Source organism: Gossypium hirsutum, chromosome A03 (assembly GCF_007990345.1).
Source record: "Gossypium hirsutum isolate 1008001.06 chromosome A03, Gossypium_hirsutum_v2.1, whole genome shotgun sequence".
NCBI lineage: Eukaryota > Viridiplantae > Streptophyta > Magnoliopsida > Malvales > Malvaceae > Gossypium > Gossypium hirsutum.
Genome location: NC_053426.1, coordinates 55905544 through 55914014, shown reverse-complemented (window position 1 = coordinate 55914014; position 8471 = coordinate 55905544). Strand labels below are relative to the sequence as shown.

The window sequence follows — 8471 nt, the reverse complement described above, 5'->3', positions numbered from 1 at the left end:
CCCGGATAGTGTTGTCCAACCAAAATTCAGCTTGCTCGGCATCGTCGCTATCCGTAGCTTTAAATTCAGTAGCCCCATGTTTTCAGATTCTGTCAACTGGGGGCTTATTTGACCTTGTTTGGTCAGTTACCGGAGGTATTGTAGGTGCGGGGGTGGTATTTGTCGGGAATGGAGGTTGTGGAACAGCCGTATTAGTTCGAATGTATTGGTTGAACCAATCATTCATCACGCTATAGAAAGCTTGTCTAGCTTCATCATTCGGGTTACTAGAATTAGGTTGAGAGTCCGTCGGCGCTGTCCCTTGTGCGGGAGCAGGCGCTACACTCTCAAGATCATCAGCTACCGCTCGGTCGGGATCGGGATCCATTACTATAAAAAAACACATTTGCAAATGTCAGAAATCACCACACTATCAAATAATCACATAAAATGGCATGTATAGCTAGACCCAACGCATTACGGTAGTCCTAGAATCGACTAAGCCGTAGCTCTGATACCAATCAAATGTAACACCCCGAACCCGAGATCGTCACCGGAGTCGAACACGAGGTGTTAACAGACTTTAAGAAAATAATTTCCCAGACACTTCCAATCTGCGTACTAGTGGCTTTAAAAATCATATCTTGAGTTCAGAAACTCGGAATCCAGTTCCGTAAATTTTCCCTAAAACTAGACTCATATGCCCATCTACATATTTTTTTCTAGAATTTTTGGTTGGGCCAATTAGTACAGTTTATTAGTCAAAGTCTCCCATATTACAGGGATCGACTACACTGACCTTTGCGCATTACGACTTGGATATATCCCTGTACAGGGCTTCAATACTGATTCCATTTGTTTCTATAGAAACTAGACTCAGAGAGGAATCTATACATATATGGCTTGACTCCTAATTGTCTCTGGTTAATTTATAATGAATTTCCAAAGTCGGAACAGGAAATCCAGAAACCGTTCTGGTCCTGTCTCACAGGAACCTGAATATCTATTAACATACTCTCCGTATGGTTGTTTCGTTACTTTCCTATGAAAATAGATTCATCAAGGTTCGTTTACATACTTTATTCACTATTTAATTCCCTTCCTACTATTTTTAGTGATTTTCCAAATCTACATCACTGCTGCTGTCAGCATCTGCCTTTAAGGTAGACTTTACCTATTTCATAGTTTCCATGATTCAACTAGCCCTTTTTGCATAAATAGCACAATTTATGATAGTGATTAACCATTCCCATGTCCAATCCTTGTCAAGCATATCCACACCTCTCAATAACCATATCCATACCAAATGATTATAACATTATACTCAAACATATATAAGCCATTTTCGCATGGCTATCCAAAATTATACAAGTCCAAAGGGTCCATGACCCACAACGAACGGGTAGTCCTATACATGCCATTTCGAAGTTCAACCAAAATTGTACCAAAAGGGGGGGGCTTTGATAGTGTGGGCGACTTCGACGTCAAAATCCCGAGTCCGATAGCTGGAGAACCAAAATCTATAAAACAGAGAATCAAGGAGACGGAGTAAGCAATTTATGCTTAGTAAGTTTTGAGCAAGGGATTCCAGCACAACAAAAGTATAGCATTCATGTAGCTAAACGGATAATTTCATATGCACAATTTTTCAATATCATACTTACTTCACATTACCAACCCTTATGTACATACACAAAGATCAACTTAGCCAAAGGCCGGTAGCTCGTTTATCAACTGAGCGAATACTTATTTGTAAGGGCTCAACTAATTCAAAGCACATACGAAACATACCTTAATGTTGGGATGTTTCAAGCGTATTAACTGAAATTTTTACAGCAAGATCATTCATTCCCAAATCACGTACCTTCGGAATTTAACCGGATATAGCTACTCGTTCAAATGCCTTCGGGACATAGCCCGGTTATAGTAACTCGCACAAATGCCTTCAGGACTTAACCCGGATTTAGTAACTCGCACAAATGCCTTCGGGCTTAGCCCGGAATTAGTATCTCGCACAAATGCCTTCGGATCTTAGTCCAGATATGGTCACTTAGCACAAAGCCTTCGGGACTTAGCCCAGACATCATTCAAATAACCATGCACATTTAACAGTAAATCATGGCACATTCGTATTTCATTTTCGTTAACAAAACTCAAACACAAGACACTTATCATTCTTGCAATTTCGGCTCAATAGCCACACACAAAGAGCATGATTTTGGTTTGCTTAAAACATGATCTAATCAAATCATAATTTAAGCTCTTTTACTCAAGAACTTACCTCAGGTGTTGTCGAACGATTCCGATAGCTATTCGACCACTTTTTCCTTCCCTTTATCGGATTTAGTTCCCCTTTGCTCTTCAGCTTAATTAAACAAATAAATTGATTTAATCATTTGAGCATCGAAAAGAGGAACACAAGGCACTTAGCCCATATTATACATTAGACATTAAAGTCACATATGTACGGAATCATGAATCAAACTCAACATTTTAGCTAATTTTTCCCCCTTGGCCGAATTTTCTAAGCCAAGACAAAAGCATCAATATGCTTGCCTCTAACCGAATACATGCAACACCAATCTATTTCCTATGGCCGAATATGCATGTCTATGTTGGGGCCGATTTCAACACTTAATACATTCTACAAGTATGGTCACTTGTATTGACTAAACACCCTTTTGTTTCAAGTTCAAAACTTGGCTAATACACACATATATACACTAGTAAAGCATCCTCTCCCTTTCCATCAATTTAACACATGCATTACTCATTAATATACAAAAATTATATTCGGCCTTAGCACACAACTTGCTAGCTGATTCTTCTCCATCTAGCAACCAATGCACATATGTGCTCACTCAAAATGCTAAAAAGAAGATTCAAGAATCATCAATCCACCATCACATGCATCATTAACAAGCTCCATATTTAGCATGCAATGGCATTAACACAAAATCTACCTAGGCCGAATATCATCCCCATGACATAGCAAAGATTTGAACCATGGGCTAATTAGAACTCAAGCTAGCAACTAAAAACATGCATGAATCTCATGGCACAACCTCAAACATACCTTGATCTAGATACAAGTATGGCCAAACCTCCTCCTAATCCTCTTCCAAACTAAACATGAAGCAAGAACTCCTTCCTCCTTCCTTAGAATTTTCGGCCAAATGAAGATGAAAAAGGATGAACAAAATTTTCTCTTTTCTTTTCTTTAACTCACGGCAATGGGGGGGAAACAACCACACATTCTTTTTTTTTTGTTTTCATCATATTCCCTTTTATTATTTTATGCCCATGCTCCTTATTTTATTTTTTTCCACCCATGATGCACCAACACAACATGTCTATGACATGTCTTGCCCATCACACTTGGACTACCATGCTTGTCATGGCCGGCCACTACTAATTAGGGGGGGAATTTGACATGCAAGTCCCCCCTTTTTATTTCATGCACTAATAGGTCCTTATGCTTCGACCTATCACATTTCAAAAATGTCGCACATAAGTCCTATTGACTAAATTCACATGCAATCGACTAAATCGAAGCTTGAAATTTTCACACATTCATAATTACATATTCTAGACAATAAATATCACATTCAAACATTTTGGTGACTCGGTTTAGCGGTCCCGAAACCACTTCCCGACTAGGGTCAATTTTGGGCTGTCACAAATCCAGCTTCTGAGATGGATCAATCGGCTTTCTTGGGGTAATTCCTTACCCCCTCTTCTCCGTCTCCCTTTTCTTCTTCCTCTAGGGTGTATTTATAGGCTTTGGAATGCCTATAAGCCGTCAAAATTAGCCTTTTTCGAATTGGACTCAACTTGGGCTCGGTAGGGACACACCCGTCTGACACGCCCGTGTACGATTACCTCAGGCCGTGTTTGAGCCTGTTAGAATGGCACAGGCGTGAGCTATGCCCGTGTGAGTCGTGCTCCAATTCTGCTAGATTTACACGACCGTGTGGTCAGCCCGTGTGAGGAGGTCCAGGCCGTGTTGATTTCGTACTTTGGCCCATTTTCTCTGTTTTTGGCCCGTTTCTCGTTCCTTTCACTCTCCTATGCTCTCCTAAGTATAAAACATGAAATTAAAGCATTAGGAGCATCGAATTCACCAATTCTAATGAGAAATCATCCATAAAATACATTAAACATGGGGTAAAAATATGTATAATTTACGGTTTATCAAATACCCCCACACTTAAGCATTTGTTTATCCTCAAGCAAAATTCTCAACTCATAATCAAAATAAATCCTTCTCAACTTATAATTTCTATTGACAATATATCACATTAATCCATAAGTAATCATACATTGAGAATTCAACTAAAAGAACATAAAAGTTTAAATCATTCCAAGTTGAGCATTTTATTCATGCAAACATAGGTGTCTTTTCTCATTTAAATAATTACCTTTGATTCAGAATATCACAGAGTGTCACATCCTCACTAAAGATTCACTCAAATCACTTAAGGTGTTTAAGGAAAATAAATGAAGCACTCAATAGTCAATAACGAAAAGTCATTACCATAGGCTTGCATGAAAATCAAATCTCCACCACTATAATTTAAGATGATTCATCAATCAAAAGGTCTTTAGAGGTTTGTAATGAGGCTTGGTTAAGGGGGTGTGGTCACAAGCTGAAAGAAAGGGTTAGAATTGAGATTAAATTGAAAAATTACCTAACTAGAAAAAGAGTTAATCATTACTTGCGTACAACAGACCTTCTTCTCAGAATATGAAATTACAGATATGTATATATAATTTTTTTTAAGAACAAGTTAAATAATAAAGACTAACTATTAAGAACAAAACATAGCTAAGCAATCCATTCAACTCAAATCTCGACAAAAATAGGGATTAAATTAGGGGATTTCAACAATAATGGGTTAAGGGTTAATATTAAGGGTAATACAAGAAATGGCTTGTTAGGCTCAAGGGGGTTTACTAGGGGTTAATCGTGAAGGTAGGCTTTTCATGGCATGAGTGGGTTAATCCTAAGTGCCTTAATCATTTTGACATATCAAATCAAATGGTGTGGTCTCGACATGAATAATCAAGCAAGTTCTAGAATAACAGTTCAATACTGACACACTCAAATCAATAAGAAAAGTGAGCATGAAAGAATTAATAGATGCTCAAACGCTCAAAAATCTCACAAAAATTATGGCTTTTTGATGTTAAAAACTTGTGACTTCCAATTCAGAGAAATACCTAAACTTTGGGAAAATAGCCTAAGATTTTGAATTCTTAAAAATCAACTCATCATGCTTGATTCTCTAATGTCTTAAAGTTTAAACAATCAATGCATAAATTGCCTATGTTTTAATTCAAGATATATCAATCAAAATCATAAATCAATCAAAATTTATCCTAAATATGATATGAGAGCTTTTTAAGAGAACAAGATAATTATTCAGGGATTTTTTTTGATAATAAATAAATACCCCCCACACTTAAGATGTACATTGCCTTCAATGTAAAAAGATAGATATTATAATATAAAAATAAGATATGGGGAGAAGTGAAACTTCTTGTATGATGAATGGATGATATCCTTGGATTGGCGAGATCGAGTATTGGAGATAACTCTGTATGGCAAGCTTGACTCTGAAGGTAAGCCATTTTTTTTAAAAATGAAAATAAATGAATCAGAAAAATAAAATAAAATAATTATTCTAATTTTTCAAGTGGCACGGCCGGGGCACACGCCCGTGTGCGTCGTGGCTCGACCGTGTTTATCGCAAATTAAGATGTCGCCACCTGGTCTTCTTGCACACCCGTGTGTATAGGCCGTGTGGCTACATGATCGTGTCACAAGGTCGTGTCTGGCATGGTTCGCTTCTCCCACGCTCGTGTGTACAACTCCACGCCCGTGTTAATTTAACATGTTCACCCACGGTTCTTCGACACGGATGTGTCGCACGCCTGTGTTGTTTTGGCAGGCTTGACCACGGCCATATCGCATGGCCGTGGCGTTTAATCGTAGCCTGTGTTGGGGAAATCTATTGCCCTATTTTCACACGGCCTTAAGCACGCCCGTGTGCTTGGCCATGTCTCTGTGGAAACACCTTTATTCAAGTTAAATACCAAAAATTGAAAGAGATTAATATTGTTAGTGCTCAGGTTGCCTCCCGAGAAGCACTTATTTATCGTCTAAGCTCGACTTACCTCTCCCGTGAATAGTCATGGTGGTTTGAGGAGTTTATACTCCTCATTCCTGTTATCAATCTCATCAAAATAGGGTTTTAATCGGGTATTGTTTACCTTAAAAGTGCCGAACTTGGGATGACTCACCTCCACCGTACCGAATGGAAAAATACTGATTACTGTGAGAGGGATTTTCTCATTCGATGTGGTAGTGACAATGTGGGGATCTGCGGCATATAATAAGACCTTATCATCAACCTTAAGTTGATTTGGAGAGGTATAAGTCTCGTTTTAGCATAGTTTCGATTTGTCGAGTGTTCTTGGTTTGTGCGTCCGCCATTCATCGAGTTCTTCAATTTGTAGTCTTCAATCTTCATGAACAGGTCCTCCACCATTGATTGAGAACGACTCGTGTGCTTCCTTCAGACTCGTTTTCTGCAAAGTAGGTTGCACCATATTGTTAGGTTTAGTAGAATGGTTTAAATGATCACCTTCAATTCCTGATGTGTTGCTAGAATTGCGAGCTTGAAGGGTGATTGTTTCGTCTCCCATTCGGAGTGTGAGTTCACCTGTGCCAACATCAATGATGGCTTTAGCAGTTGCTAAAAAGGGCGTTCCTAGAATTAACGGAGTGTTGCTATCCTCTTCTATGTCTAGAACAATAAAGTCACGGGAAATATAAATTTATCGATTTTAACTAGCACATCTTCAATAATACCTCTAGGGAATCTTATAGTTTTATCTGCTAATTGAAGGCTCATCCTAGTCTGTTTGGGTTTCCCGAGACCTAGTTGCTTAAACATTTTGTAAGGCATGACGTTGATACTAGCCCCTAGATCAGCTAATGCATGATTAACATCTAAACTACCAATTAAGCAAGGAATAGTAAAACTCCCTGGATCTTTTAGTTTGTTGGGTAGTTTATTTTGGAGAATGGCCGAGCAAACTGCGTTTAGCTCCACATGCGACCCCTCATCCAACTTTCTCTTATTTGCTACAAGCTCTTTTAAAAAATTCATTGCGTTTGGTATCTGCGATAGAGCTTCAATAAATGGTAAGTTAATATGTATTTTTTTAAAGAGTTTAAGGAATTTACAAAATTGTTCATCTGAACGGTTTTTCCTTGTCGCGTTGGGGTATGGCACACGAGGTTTATATTCGACAAGAACTGGTTTATTTTTATTATAATCTACCTTACCTTGACCTTTGCTTACCACAATTTTGTGCCTCGGTTCTGGTTGAGGCTCAACGACTCCTTCGTCATCTTGAATATTAATTGTGTTGAGATGTTCCCTTAGGTTAGGTTCGCTATTACTTGGCAAACTACCTTGTGGGCATTCGGAGATTAGTTTGGAATGTTGGCCTACCTGAGTCTTGAGTCCTTAGATCGACGCTTGTTGATTCTTAAGTGCTGTCTCGGTATTCTGAAAACAGGTTTCTGACACTGATATGAACTTTAAGAGCATCTCTTCAAGATTTGGCTTATTTTCCTATTGGTAGGGTGGTTGTTGGTAGCCCAGAGGATGTTGTGGTCTTTAATTTCCTTGACCGCCTCACGAGAAATTGGGGTGGTTCCTCTAACCTGCATTGTAAGTGTTACTGTATGGATTGTTTTGAGGTCGTGGATTATTACCCATGTAGTTTAATTTCTCGTTATCCATGCTGTGGCCATAAGGTTGGTATTTCGAATGGTTTGTTCCACCGCTACTTGCTTCGCACTGCATTACTGGGTGAACCTGTGAAGAATTAAGAAAACCATCAATCTTTTTATTTAAGAGTTCTACCTAATTAGAGAGCATGGTGGCCGAATCGATGTTATAAACGCCGGCTATTTTTGTTGGCTTTGTTCTCTTAACTTTCCACTGATAGTTATTCAGTGACATCTCCTTAATAAACTCATAGGCATCTTCTGGTTTTTTATTATTGATGGTTCCGCCCCCCACTGCGTCAACCATTTTCTAAGTCGAAGGATTCAAACCATTGTGAAATGTTTGTACTTGGAGCCAAAGCAGTAACCCATGGTGAGGGCACCTTCTTCGTCAAAAGGTCCTTGTATCTCTCCCATGCATCGTAGAGTGTTTCTAAATCCATCTGCACAAAAGAAGAGATATCATTACGTAATTTAGCCGTTTTAGCCGGCAGAAAATAATTTAGTAAAAAATTTTTGGTCATTTGTTCCCAAGTAGTAATTGACCCTCGTGGTAACGAGTTCAACCACTGTTTAGCTTTGTTCCTCAATGAAAAGGGAAACAACCGAAGACGTATGGCATCATCAGAAACGCCATTGATTTTAAATGTTTTGTAAAATTCCAGAAAGTTTGCTAAGTGAGCGT

General features: G+C 38.7%; 1 non-coding gene across 1 annotated transcript; it reads left to right on the top strand.

Annotated features, from left to right (window-relative positions):
• Nucleotides 1–8151: 8151 nt before the first annotated feature.
• Nucleotides 8152–8262, top strand: LOC121225344 (small nucleolar RNA R71). Its single transcript, XR_005923205.1, has one exon. It is a non-coding gene; the product is annotated as a small nucleolar RNA R71 (small nucleolar RNA).
• The last annotated feature ends 209 nt before the right edge of the window (nt 8263–8471 follow it).